Source organism: Octopus sinensis, linkage group LG30 (assembly GCF_006345805.1).
Source record: "Octopus sinensis linkage group LG30, ASM634580v1, whole genome shotgun sequence".
Lineage (NCBI taxonomy): Eukaryota > Metazoa > Mollusca > Cephalopoda > Octopoda > Octopodidae > Octopus > Octopus sinensis.
This window is the reverse complement of record NC_043026.1, coordinates 2944764-2959763: the sequence shown is the minus strand read 5'-3', so window position 1 is coordinate 2959763 and position 15000 is coordinate 2944764. Positions and strand designations below refer to the sequence as shown.

The 15000-nt window shown below is 39.6% G+C and overlaps 1 protein-coding gene across 1 annotated transcript in view; it reads left to right on the top strand.

Moving 5' to 3' along the window:
- The window catches only part of LOC118768486 (putative uncharacterized protein DDB_G0282133), a 389663-nt gene that overhangs the window by 16767 nt on the left and 357896 nt on the right, over positions 1-15000 (top strand). The gene's annotated exons all lie outside the window — the stretch shown is intronic.

The window sequence follows — 15000 nt, the reverse complement described above, 5'->3', positions numbered from 1 at the left end:
GAACTTCTAGACAGATGCTACACCCACTAACTCTGACGTGTACGAAAATATTGAGTGGCAACAGAGGGTGACCAGTAAAGACCTCTATAGGAGACTTTCCCCTGATAGCAAAGGTGGTCAGAGCTGGAAGACTGTGTTTTGCTGGGCACTGCTACCAGGCCAGAAGCGAATGCATCAGGGATGTGTTACTCTGGTTACCAACACATGACCAAAGAAGCAGAGACTGACTGGCCACAACATATGTTAACAGACCAAGGGGCGACACTGGCTCATCGGTTTCCAAGTTCAAGTCAGCAATGGAAGGCAGAGACTCTTGCAAGAATGCCTGTGCAGATGAAAGAAACTCAATCTAAGAGGTAGACTAGCATTTTAGAAATAAAGATCCCTAGTTCAATTTGTGTCTGGTACCCTGTACCTATTAAGAGATAGGAATCAGCATGGATGTGTGGTAAGAAGCTTGCTTCCCAATCACATGGTTTGGGGTTCAGTCCCACTGCATGGCAGCTTGACCAAAGCCTTGTTTTGAATTTGGTATGCAGAAATTGAAAGAAGCCTATCATGTATGTATTTATATACATACATATTTATAAACAAGGTGCAGGTATGGCTGTGTGGTAAGAAGCTTGCTCAACCACATGGTTTCAGGTTCAATCCCACTGCATGGCACCTTGGTCAAGTGTTTTCTGCTATAGCCTCAGGCCTTATGATTGAATTTTGTATGCAGAAGATCCTGTCTGAGTCCCTGTAGAGGTCTTTATTGGTCACCCTCTGTTGCCACTCAATATTTCAGTGCATGTCAGAGTAGCATCCATCTTGTAGTTCCTGCAACTTTTTTGCCAGGGTCCGAGTTTCAGATCCCTAAAATAGTACACTTTCAGCCATCGCTTTGAATATCATGACTTTTTGTCTTCTTGGGAATGGTGACTGCCAAATCCTGTGGTGTGAAAGTTCTTGTACCACCTAACAGACAGGTGAGAAAAAACATTTGATAACAATTACAATCAGGTATTTGGCCAGTCAAAGTGTAAAATGTACAATAATCTATGTTTTAAAAGAAAGTTTGAACTTCAGTCTGGTACTATATAAAGACCCAAGAGTGAGACGCATGGATTCTAGAACAAAATGATGAAATCAGAATATAGGGTGGATGTAGATATTATAACTGTGCATACTTAACTGGTACACTTAAGTTTAAATATAAAGGCAGTGAGTTCAAGTCCATTCTGATACTGTGTATAGGCGCAGGAGTGGCTGTGTGGTAAGTAGCTTGCTAACCAACCACATGGTTCCGGGTTCAGTCCTACTGCGTGGCATCTTGGGCAAGTGTCTTCTGCTATAGCCCCGGGCCGACCAATGCCTTGTGAGTGGATTTGGTAGACGGAAACTGAAAGAAGCCTGTCATATATATGCATATATATATATGTATGTATGTATGTGTGTTTGTGTTTGTCCCCCTAGCATTGCTTGACAACCGATGCTGCTGTGTTTACGTCCCCGTCACTTAGTGGTTCGGCAAAAGAGACCGATAGAATAAGTACTGGGTTTACAAAGAATAAGTCCCGGGGTCGATTTGCTCAACTAAAGGCAGTGCTCCATAATGATGATAATGATGATAATAATGATAATGATGATAATGATGATAATGATGATAATGATGATAATGATGATAATAATGATAATGATGATAATGATGATAATGATGATAATGATGATAATGATGATAATGATGATAATGCCCAACACAAAATGGAGATTTGGCCTCTGATGTCGCAACAAAATTGAATTCTTCTTTGTTGGTTTACACACACAAACACATACATGTATAGAGAGAGAGAGAGACATAGAGTATGATAGCACACACACACACACACACAGGGTTGGCCGGAAGTCACTGGACAGTAAATCAAAATTCCATAAATACTTAATAATCAACTTTTATTTATTCCTTCCAATTATGAATGTTTAATAATTTTGAATCCTGTCAGATAAAATCACTGCTTTTTTGTTTTCCACATTTGTCTATTTATTAGTGAAGTCTCATATAAAATCATTTTTTGTCTTAATCTTGGAATTTTGATTTACTGTCAGGTGTACATGTATGTATGTATAAATGTATGTATGTATGTATGTATGTATGTATGAATGTATGTATGTATGTAATATAAAAAGCAGAACAAATCAGTGTACATAAAGGAATTTACATAAAAAAGTGTACATAAAAGAGTAATGTTGTATAATAAGTAGAATATATATAAAAAAGAATATAAATATAAGTATAAATTATATATTTATATTTACTTACATTTATATTCTCTTTTTTATATATATTCTAATTATTATACAACATTACTCTTTTATGTACACTTTTTTATGTACATTCCTTTATGTACACTGATTTGTTCTGCTTTTTATATTTAACCCTACAGTCTCTTATGTGGTGGTTTAATAAAGTATGTGATTGAGTATTATCTGGTAATTGATATTTGATTTAGATGTATTTCTCCATTTTCTTATCTTGTATTAGTAATTTGTGGTAAATCATTTTACCTTTGCCCATATAATGCAGTAAATGAATTGATTGCATCGCAATTATTAACATTTATGTATTAACTTTGTTGGGTACTTCACTAGCAGTATATTGGATATATGTTATTCCATGGAGGTTTGCATTTACAACCCCTATCTCAATTTGTATATATACATATATATATATATTGAAATGGATAAATGAATTATCTTGTTACGGATTATTCAAATGATAACCGATACCTGGGTAGCAAAAATCACAACAGAAAAATCACGGTTGTGCTTACGACCATGGGGCATAAAAACCGTGCCATAGTGCGGAAATTTGAAGTTTTATATATTTAGTGAAGGAAGAAATAAAAAGGAATTTTGTTAAATCTTCGTTCAGCTCCATTTCTTCCTTCACTAAATATATATATATATATATATATATATATATATATATATTAGAAGGTTTGGAGGTGGTGTACAGGTATTATATATTAGAAGAAATCTGGATGGTTTTATATTTACAGATTTTTATTAATGTCGCATGTTTTCATAAATCATAGATTAGTGGTGTATAAAACCATCCAGATTTCTGAGTTCCTTATTTCTTCTAACATATATATATATATATATACATACACATATATATTACTTTTTTCTAATTTATGTATGTATGTATGTATATATGTGTGTGTGAGTACATGTGTGTGTATGCATGTGAGTGTATGCATGTTTCTATATATATGTATGTGTTTGTGTTTGTATATATATACTCTTTACTCTTTTACTTGTTTTAGTCATTGGAGCACCGCCTTTAATCAAGCAAATCGACCCCAGGACTTATTCTATCGGTCTCTTTTGCCGAACCGCTAAGTAACGGGGTCATAAACACACCAGCATCGGTTGTCAAGCAATGCTAGGGGGACAAATACAGACACACAAGCACACACACGCATGTATATATATACATATATACGACGGGCTTCTTTCAGTTTCCATCTACCAAATCCACTCACAAGGCTTTGGTCAGCCCGAGGCTATAGTAGAGACACTTGACCAAGGTGCCACGCAGTGGGACTGAACCCAGAACCATGTGGTTGGTTAGCAAGCTACTTACCACACAGCCACTCCTATATATATATATATATATATATATATATATATATATATAGAGAGAGAGAGAGAGAGAGAGGAGAGAGAGAGAGAGAGAGAGCAAAGACACTAAGGTGTAATTTGAAGGAAATTCAGTAGCTATTTCTGGCAGGATGAGTGACCACATTGACACAGTAATCAAATATAGTGCAGATGTAAAAAAAAAAAACAGACAAAAATAAGCAGAGAAATAAAGGTTTGTAGTTCAAATAGAGTTGGGTACCCTGTAAACACCCAGGAATAAAACATAAAGTGCTTATAACGACAGAGAGATGTAAGTATTAAGAAATCCTCCATGTTGAGGTTTATGACAAGTCCTGAAAATGTTCAAGTTTAATGCCTGTGTGGTGACATGTAAAAGTACCTATACAGTGTCACATAAAAGTGCCATGAAAAAGTGTCATGAAAAAGTGTCAATGTGGTGTCACATAAAAGTGCCCCTGTTATACCATGTGAAAGCAGCCATGTGGTGCCATGAAAAGTGTCAATGTGGTGTCACATAAAAGTGCCCCTGTTATACCATGTGAAAGCAGCCATGTGATGCCATGAAAAGTGTCAATGTGGTGTCACATAAAAGTGCCCCTGTTATACCATGTGAAAGCAGCCATGTGGTGACATGTAAAAGTACATGTACAGTGTCACATAAAAGTGCCATGAAAAAGTGTCTATGTGGTGTCACATAAAAGTGCCCCTGTTATACCATGTGAAAGCAGCCGTGTGGTGCCATGAAAAGTGTCAATGTGGTGTCACATAAAAGTGCCCCTGTTATACCATGTGAAAGCAGCCATGTGGTGCCATGTAAAAGTACCTGTACAGTGTCACATAAAAGTGTCATGAAAGAGTGTCATGAAAAAGTGTCTGTGTGGTGTCACATAAAAGTGCCCCTGTTATACCATGTGAAAACAGCCGTTTTGGTGCCATGTAAAAGTGCCTTTGTGGCACTACATACAGAACCCAGCACACCCTGTAAAGTGGTTGGCATTAGGAAGGGCCTCATCCAACCATAGAAACCAGATCAGACTGGAGTCTGGTGCAGCTCCCCAGTTTGCCAGGTCTAGTCAAACCGTCCAACCCATGCTAGCACGGACAATGGGCATTAAATGACGATGAATAACCATAAAATTTGTTTCTTGTCTTCGGCAGCAATTGTTGATTCTCCAACAATGAATATTAGAAAGATTTTACGCATTGGGCTTTCAAAGCGACAGAAAATACCTGCACTACATCCATATATTAAGAGAAGAAGAATTGATGATGAGTGATGTATACAAGAGTTCTGTTGTTTATACTTTATACTTTTTATACCTTTTAGCACTTACGTTCAAAGTGTCCAGATCTGATCTCTCACACTTATCCTACCATGTCATTCTAAAAGTAAGCAATCACATCATCAAAATCTTGAAGCTTCAAGCAATTGCATGATTCATTTAAAGTAATATAAATACATTCGACAGAGTTACCTGAATGCTAAAGGGTTAAGGAAAGAGTAGTGGTGATGGTGGTGGTGATGGATTTGTGGAGTATTTTAGGGTTTTCAGTTTTCTATAGCCCCAAGATGACCATAATTTGTTAGTGGATTTGGTAGACAGAAACTGAAAGTCTCCTGTAGTTTATAAATATGTGTGTGCGTGTGTGTGTGTGTGTGAGAGAGAGAGAGAGAGAGAGAGAGAAAGAGTGTGTGTGAGTATGTATGTATATGAGTGTAAGTGTGCATGTGTGCGTGTGAAAGTGTGAGTGTGTGTATGAACATGAGTGTGTGACTCTGTGTGACTCTGTGTGTATCTGTGTGCATGCGTTTCTGTCTCTTTGTCTTGATATTGCATGAGACTCGTAAACGAGTGTCACTGTCGTACAAGCAGTGTCATTCATTTCCAGTATTCTGTGAGAACATGGCTGACCATAGGAAAATGCTACCTTGCTTGGAAGGGCAGCTGGTTATAGAAAATCTGCCTCAGACTCTGTCCAATCCATGCAAGCCTGGAAAAGTGGGCACTAAACGATGATGATGATGATGATGATGATGATGATGATGATGATGATGGTTGCTGTTGTTGTTGTTGTTGTTGTTATGGTGGTGGTTGCCTGACCCAAAGTTAGCCTTGCTGAATGAGACATTCCATCAAAGACATTCCTACCATGACCACCTTGCCATTTTGTGTAGCCAAGACTACATTATTCAAGGCGTCCCTCCATTTTTTTTTTGAGACATGATGATGCGATTTCACTGCCAATTGTAGCAAGTCAAGCCACCACTTAGAAGTTCCCTTCAAATGACATGGCAAGTTGTGGGGGAAAAAGACCAAAATACTCCAGATCTGTTAATGTTAAATTAAAATTTTGTTGTTGTTGTTGTTATTGTTTAATCCTGTCTTTTATTCCGGCATCGAGTCTCTAGGACTACATTATCTAATGTGTCATTTCTTCTTCTTTTAAGATATAAGAGCTGTGTGTCATGTTCTTGAGCAAGACTCTTTATTTTCACCTTGCTCCAGTTCACTCAGCTGTAGAAATGAGTTGCAACATCACTGGTTTCCAGCTGTATCAGCCCCTTTGCCTTTCCCTTGGACAACATCAGTGATGTGTAGAGGGGAGGCCGGTATGCATGGGTGACTGCTGGCCTTCCACAAAACAACCTTGCCCAGACTTGTGCCTTCATCAGTGAAGGGGGATCTTTACACAAGAAAGCAATGTGATTAAGTTATCGTTACTATTTCCTACAAGTGGCCACATAAAGCTGCTTTGTTAGTTTCTGGTGCTGCCATTCAAGTGGAGGTGTATGACCTCTAGTGGAGGTGCATTGCTTAGTGGTTAGGGTGTTGGACTCATTCACAACCATAAGATTGTGGATTCAATTCCTGGACTTGAGCAAAACACTTCATTTCATGTTACTCCAGTCCACTCAGTTGGCAAAAATGAGTTATCCTGTGATGGACTGGTGTCCGGTCCAAGTGAGGAATTTATACACCCTGGAAACCAGGAGACTGGCCCTTATGAGTTGGCCTGACTCAAGAAGGTAACCTTCAACTAAGTTTACTTATCTCCAGAGTGTGCATCTAAGCCTATATTGCCTAAGTTCCAATTCGGACCTATAATCAAATAGAGGTTCCAGCCATAGACATCCCATCTTTATTTAGTCAGCGTATCTAAGAATACTCATTGAATACATTTAGGGGTTCATTCCAAAGTTGGTCAGAATGGTTTCTTCTGGTCAGTGTCATAACACATTAAGGATTCTTCTGGGTGGGTCATTGGTCCTCCACAGAATAGTCAGGTGATAGGGCAGCTATCCTGATGATGTGCTGTGGGTCACCATTTGTCTGGGACCTCGTCAGAACACCAAGAATACCAGAACACCCAGGGTGGCCCTTGCCAGGAGCAAAACTCCAGATGGTAGTGCTCTCTTGGATCTATGGAGCATGCAAAGCCCCGTCACTATGACAAGAGCAGAGCCAGGAGGGAGATGCAGAGAGGTTGGCACAGAATTACCAGCGATGGAGAGCACTGGTCAGCTGTACACATGATGATGCCTCTGGGACCAGCATCCTGGGATGACCCCAGCCCCTTTAAGCAAGCATCTAAAGATCCATTATTCAATGTGTCATTCCTTGTTGGCATCAACTTTGACAAAACAATTCTATGATCAAATAGATGTTCCATACATGACCAACCTGTCTTTATTCAGACATAGCGTTTATGGAAGACTACATTATCCTTTCTTCTTAAACAGTTAGATGCCATTTTAGGGAAGCTTGGCTGTTGTTTCTTTTTCAGCAGACTGAGTGATTAAATAAAACTTCATGTACAAGTGTTAAGGGTGTAGTGTTGTGGTTGTGTTATATCAATAACACACACACACACACATTCATACACACACACACACACACACATACACACTCATACACTTATGCATGCACATACACACACATAGGCACACACACATGCACACATAACATACACATACACACATGCACATACACACATGCACTCACACACATACACACACACACACACACACATATACAAGCACACACACACACACACAGAGGTTGAGTTCTGAGATGAGAAGTTAAGCCAGCCCTCTTCCTTCCAATCAATTCATCACAACACATTTTTTTCTCTCCCCATTTTTTCCCCTCTCAATCCTTCTTGTGGAAGAGCAGAGGCACAAAACATCAAAGACATTTTCAGTCTTCCTGGGCATCAAACTAATACACCTGATTGCTGTTCCTTCACCTGTCTTTGTCTTTTGCTTTCTATAAATTTGAACCACACACACATACTCTCTCACTCTCTCTCTCTCTATTTCACCCTCGCCCTCCTTCCCTTCTCCATCTCCCTCCCTATCTCTCTCTCCATCTTTCTCTTCTCTCCCTCGCTCTTTCTCCCCCCTCTCTCTGTGCCACATAAAAAACATCCAGGCCTCACTGTGAAGTGGTTGGCATTTGGAAGGGCATCCAGCTGAAAATCCATGTCAAAAATACCTCACCTGTACTGGTGCCATGTAAAGAACTTTCAGTTCACTCTATGCCATAAAAACCCTGCCAAAACAGACACAGTAGCCTGGTGTAGTCTTCTGCCTGGTTGGTTCCTGTCAAACCATTCAACCCATATCAGCATGGAAGACAGATGTTAAATGATGATGATGATATATATATACACACACATAGATAGATAGATTTTTTTAGGAAGTTGATTGTTATGGCTGGTCAGAGGGTAACCATTGGTTTCACACCTATAAAGTGCTTGGCTGTATAGGTGACTCGTCACACTCAAATGGCTGAAGGCACATAGTCTTTGTAGAACCGGAGGAAGGAAGACATCATGGTCAGTTAGGTTTGTAAACAAAAAACATACAACTAAAAAGGCCATGCAGTAGGTGTTTTCAGACAGGACAGGGTTATACCAGTTACATCAGTTCCAATCGTTGTGATATTCAAAGTTGTTGTTGTGGCTCAATTTGGTGAATGAGGAATTCCATGCTTGTAACAGAAAATGTGTCAGATGAGAACGTTGACTAAATACCTCTTTCCTGGAGTTTAAAAAGGCTCCAGGTTGAGTAAGTTTTTTGTAGGATTCTTGCTCTCTCTCTGCCAAGCAAAGCTGACATCATTTGCTCCCATTTATATATGTCCCCGGTTCAAGGAACTTCCATTTTATTATGTGTAGGGTGCCCTCTTCTAAGCCCCATATGTGGCTGGCCAGGGGCATGATGTTGCACCTGTATTACTGCTCTGATGTTTTATAGTGCTTCTTTTATGGATATATGAACTACTGATGATAGATAAGGGTTAGGGTTACATACAGACATACATACATGCACACACATACACACACACTCACACACACACACACACACACAGACACACACACACACTCACACACACACACACACACACACACACACACACACACTGAAAAATAGCAAAAGATTAAAGGGCAATATTTTTTGTTTCCTATAAAAAAAAATTTTTTTATTCATTTCAGTTTTAATATAAATAAAAAGAAAAAAAATCGTTTTTTCTTATTCTTGTTGTTGTTGTTGGCTGTTGTCTGTTATTAAAATGAAAATAAAAACAAAGTTCAATATGAATAATAAAAACTCTTTCAACTGTTCAGCTGTTGTCATAATTATTGTTGTTGTTGTTGTTCTTTAGTCAGTTGGTCATCTCTGATCTGGGAGGACTCTAATGAAGGCCTCCGACTTATGACTCTCCCTTACTCTCTTACTCTTTTACTTGTTTCAGTCAGATGACTGCGGCCATGCTGGAGCACCGCCTTTAGTCGAGCAACTCGACCCCGGGACTTATTCTTTGTAAGCCCAGTACTTATTCTATCGGTCTTTTTTGCCGAACCGCTAAGTGACGGGGACGTAAACACACCAGCATCGGTTGTCAAGCAATGCTAGGGGGACAAACACAGACACACAAACATACACGCACACACACATACAAACATAACGATATATACATATATACGACGGGCTTCTTTCAGTTTCCGTCTACCAAATCCACTCACAAGGCTTTGGTCAGCTCGAGGCTATAGTAGAAGACACTTGCCCAAGGTGCCACGCAGTGGGACTGAACCCAGAACCATGAGGTTGGTAAGCAAGCTACTTACCACACAGCCACTCCTGACTGTTTCAGTTTATTTTCAGATTTGATTAATCCAGTACAACATTAATATATAATGAACTTAGTTAATTTTTTGGCTCAAAAATCAAAGAGCAAGGCCATGTAGGGGGACATGAAGTTATGTACAGGGTGGTGTTCATGTAAAGAGTTCAGGCCACTTGTGGTCAAGGGAGACTTTGAACCGAGCGGTCGTCGGCATCTTCACCATCTCGTCCGGCAGCTTACTTGTTGTATACAGTGCTCAGGTGCTGCACTACAACTCATCAGTAAAAGTAAACAAAACTGCAAGAACAGTGCATAGTATATGCACAGGAGTGGCTGTGTGGTAAGTAGCTTGCTAACCAACCACATGGTTCTGGGTTCAGTCCCACTGCGTGGCATCTTGGGCAAGTGTCTTCTGCTATAGCCCCGGGCCGACCAATGCCTTGTGAGTGGATTTGGTAGACGGAAACTGAAAGAAGCCTGTCGTATATATGTATATATATATACATATATATATATATATGTATGTGTGTGTGTATGCTTGTGTGTCTGTGTTTGTCCCCCTAGCATTGCTTGACAACCGATGCTGGTGTGTTTGCATCCCCGTCACTTAGCAGTTCGGCAAAAGAGACCGATAGAATAAGTACTGGGCTTACAAAGAATAAGTTCCAGGGTCGATTTGCTCGACTAAAGGCGGTGCTCCAGCATGGCCGCAGTCAAATGACTGAAACAAGTAAAAGAGTAAAATAGTAGGAAGTGAAGAGTGAATAGGTCTTTAAAAAAAACTGGGGAGTCAATGGCCTTAGGTATTCTGTTAGTGAATTTCAGGAAACATGGAAATTTTGAAGGATGTAGTGTCTCGGCAGCCAACAACTGATGTGGGTAGTTTATTCCATGCTTCGGCAATTATGAATGTGATAAATGTTCCCCAAAGGTCATTGGAACTGTGTTGTTGTTTTGATTTCGTAGCATGTCCATGAGAGATAGACACATGGAATTCAAAAAGATGCCCAAGGTTGTTGGAAAGATTATCAAATGTGTTTCATCTATTCTAAGACAGCAAAGAGTGATTTTGGGAGGAATTTAGCTGCTATTTCTAGTGGACTGATCAACCACGTAGAGGTTCTCAGATATTCAGAAAGCAAGAAAGAGAGAGAGAGAGAGTATGTGTCAATGTGTTTATTATTACTAATACCATTTTGTGCTGTACTGTACTGCAGAGGTCCCCAACCATGGGCTATGGGTCACTTGCATCCATGGGCCATGGATCATTTGGTACTGGGCTGCACAGAAAGAATAAATTTTAAAATATTATTTCTATTTTATTGACAGGAATGGCTGTGTGATAAGAAGCTTGCTTCCCAACCACATGATTCTGAGTTCCATTCCACTGCATGGCACATTGGGCAAGTGTCTTCTACTATAGCCTCTGGCCAACCAAAGCCTTGTCAGTGGATTTGGTAGACAGAAACTGAAAGAAGCCCAGTGTATATAGATAGACAGATAGATAGATATGTATATATATCTGTGTGTGTGTCTATGTTTGTCCTCCTGCCATCACTTGACAACCGATGCTGGTGTGTTTACATCCCTATAACTTAGCCATTCAGCCAAAGAGACTGATAGAATAAGTACTAGGCTTATAAAGAATAAGTCTTGGGTTCGATTTCTTCAGCTAAAACCCTTTGAAGCAGTACTCCAGCATGGCCACAGTCAAATGACTGAAACAAGTAAGAGAATAAAAGAACCGAACAACCACAGTGTGTGGAGTGTTACATTTTGGAAAGTCCCCACTTCTGCCATTGCCTGTGACTTGTCTAAATCTCAGTTTTTTCCTCAACTGATAAATTGAGCCAACAAGTTAACTGTGACAATCTAACAACACTGCTACATTTCTTTATATATATTACAATGTAATGATTGTAGAGACAAAGAGCATAATATACAATGTCATAATTACGTTGGCAATTAATATATGTAGTAATTAAGGTGGTGAGTTGGTAGAATTGATAGAATGCCAAGCAAAATGCTTAGCAGTGTTTTGTCTGTCTTTACATTCTGAGTTCAAATTCCACCAAGGTCAACTTTAACTTTCATCGTCATGAGGTCAATAAAGTCAATACCAGTCATTAGACTGGGCTCGATGTAACTGACTCATCTCCTTCCCTGAAGTTTCTGGCCAAGTGCCAGAATTTAAAACCAATATATTACTCTTCACTCTTTTACTTGTTTCAGTCATTTGACTGAGGCCATGCTGGAGCACCACCTTAAGTCGAGCAAATCGACCCCAGGACTTATTCTTTGTAAGCCTAATATTTATTCTATCGGTCACTTTTACCGAACCGCTAAGTTACGGGGACGTAAACACACCAGCATCGGTTGTCAAGCGGTGTTGGTCGGACAAACACAGACACACAAACATACACACACATATACATACACACATATATATATATATATATATATATATATATATATATATATATATATATATATATATATACGAATGGCTTCTTTCAGTTTCCGTCTACCAAATCCACTAGGCTTTGGTCGGCCCGAGGCTATGGTAGAAGACACTTGTCCAAGGTGCCATGCAGTAGGACTGAACCCGGAACCGTGTGGTTGGTAAGCAAGCTACTTACCACACATCCACTCCAATATGTCATTATTAAATTATGTATTATATGTGTTTTATGTGCATGGTCTCCCAGACAGGAAAACAATTTTCTTGCATGAATCCAGTTCATACTGCAAAAATTGTTGGGGATTACTGCTCCACTGCACTGCATACCATCCTTGGATGGCATTTAGTGGCATACCAGGGGTTTTTTCTATGAGATAAGGTTGCTGGCCACTCATTCAATCATTCTATATTTCTGGAGAAAGGGATACGATTAGTGGTCTCCCACAGCCTTTCTCACAGGGCAATATATAAGGTATATGTATGCCTGTCTTTGTGGTAAGAAGCTTGTTTTCCAACCAAATGGTTCTGGTTTCAATTCCACTGCATGGCACCTTGGACATATCTCTTCTCCTATTGCCTTGAATCGACCAAAGCCTTGTGAGTGGATTTGGTAGACAGAAACAGAAAGAAGCTCATCATATGTGTGTGTGTGTGTGTGTCTTTGTGTCTGTGTTTGTCTCTCACTAACAGTTCGGCAAAAGAGACTGATAGAATAAGTACCAAGTTGAAAAATAAATAAGTCCTGGGGGGGGGGATTGATTCATTTGACTAAAAATTCTTCACGGTGGTGCCCCAGCATGGCCACATTCTAATGACTGAAACAAATAAAAGAATATATATGTATATTCTTTTATTTTTTAGTCATTAGACTGCGGCCATGCTGGGGCACCACCTTAAAGGGTTTGGTCAAACAAATTGATCCCAGTGCTAATTTTTAAGCCTGGTATTTATTTTAGCAGTCTCTTTTAGCCAAACCGCTAAGTCATGGGGATATAAACAAACCAACACCACTTGGTCAAACTGGGGCAAGGGAAGTGGGGGGGGGGCTACCATTATGATTGCATTTAAGACAAAAATCCAAAGATATTTTTTTTACATTTGTTACTTTTCATTGAATATTTATATTTTAAACGAAAATAGGTTTGGGAGTAATAAATTGGTTTTGAAACATGATTCAACTTCAATGTAGTCTACCAACATAAACAGTTTTACTTCAACTGACTTAGATGTAGTATCCATCCATGACCCTCTTTCAGGGCTTCCAACCCTAAAGGGAGGAAATAATTGTCTGACCCCAGCATCTGACTTAAATGCTTGCAAGAGAGAAGATTCTTATAGAAGCATCCAAAGTACCTCACATTGGGCTTGAAACCCAATCAATGTAATAATGAACTGGGCCGGTGCTAGGAAGTGCAGGACCCATTTAGAAAATTGTTATTGGGCACCCCCTCTATTCTACAAAAGCTAAAGATCAATGTTTTATGCTTTGTGTAGTATGCCAAACCTAACCAAAAAATGTTAAGGGCTTAAGACCCCACCATTAGCCATAATGATTTACTAAAAATTGAAAGCTCATATGAAAGTTTTAATGTTTTATTACAAGTCAAGATAAGAAAATTGTATTGAATTTGTAAATGTTTCAAAGATACAATTTCAAGTTCTCAAGTCGTGTTTTACTGAAGAGTCTAGGATAAGGGTGAAATAGCACTATCTACAACTACAGGAATGTCTAATAAAGGGATTTTATGGGAAAATGGAAGCACTCTATTTGTTGTTGTTTGTTCCTTCTTGAGCCATGCCTGGCTCATAAGGGCCAGTTTCCCAGTTTCATTGGATGGGACACTGGTCCGTCACAGGTGAGCTGCTACATGCAGGAGGAAAAAGTAAGAGAAAGTTGTGACGAAAGAGTCAACAGAAGTTCACCATTACCTTCTCCTGGAGCCACATGGAGCTTAGGTGTTTCACTCATAAACACACACATTGCCTGGTTTGAGATTCGAACCTACGATCCCTTGACCACAACTCTGCTGCTCTGACCACTAGGCCATGTGCCTCCACCAAACAACCTATACTCTTTCCCTAATAGGAAAAAGACCTCTCAAGACAAAGAAAAAGCACACACACACAAAGAAAGAGATAAGATACAAACCCTAAAACATTTCTCCCTCCTTAAGGAGAATTCTCATGCTCTCTGTCCCCTTACAGCAATCTCTCTCTCTCTTTCTATGGTCATCAGGCAAGTCACCCTGTGTTTGTGAAGAGGCCTTCTATAAACATACATTTCTGGCTGTCAAAGGGTTTTAGTTCACCAAAGCATCTTCTGCTCAAAGCCCAGTTTGAACAAACCTCTCCAATTGGCTTAAAACCAGCCTTAGTCGTGAATTCCTTAACCATACAGCCATATCAGTGGCCAGGTTTTATTGTCAAATCATGGAAACTCTTCACCTCACCTGCAATTGTAAGAAACACCTGCCAAATCCCCCTCACATCACTGACTGCCTGAGAGTCGGGAAGGACACATTGGTCAATGTAGTCCTCGAAAGACTTGGCATAATCACATTGGAATGCTGGTGCTAAGCTGGCAGAATCATTCATCATCATTGTTCGACCGTGATCGAGACAATGGAATTTACCATGCTACGCCAGACTTCAAGGTCCATCATAGCATTACGGAGGTCCTGTTGCTGGATGCCATCCTATTGGAGCAAGAAGACCACAGATGACAAAGTAAACAGCGTAAGATGAAAGATTTTGCGA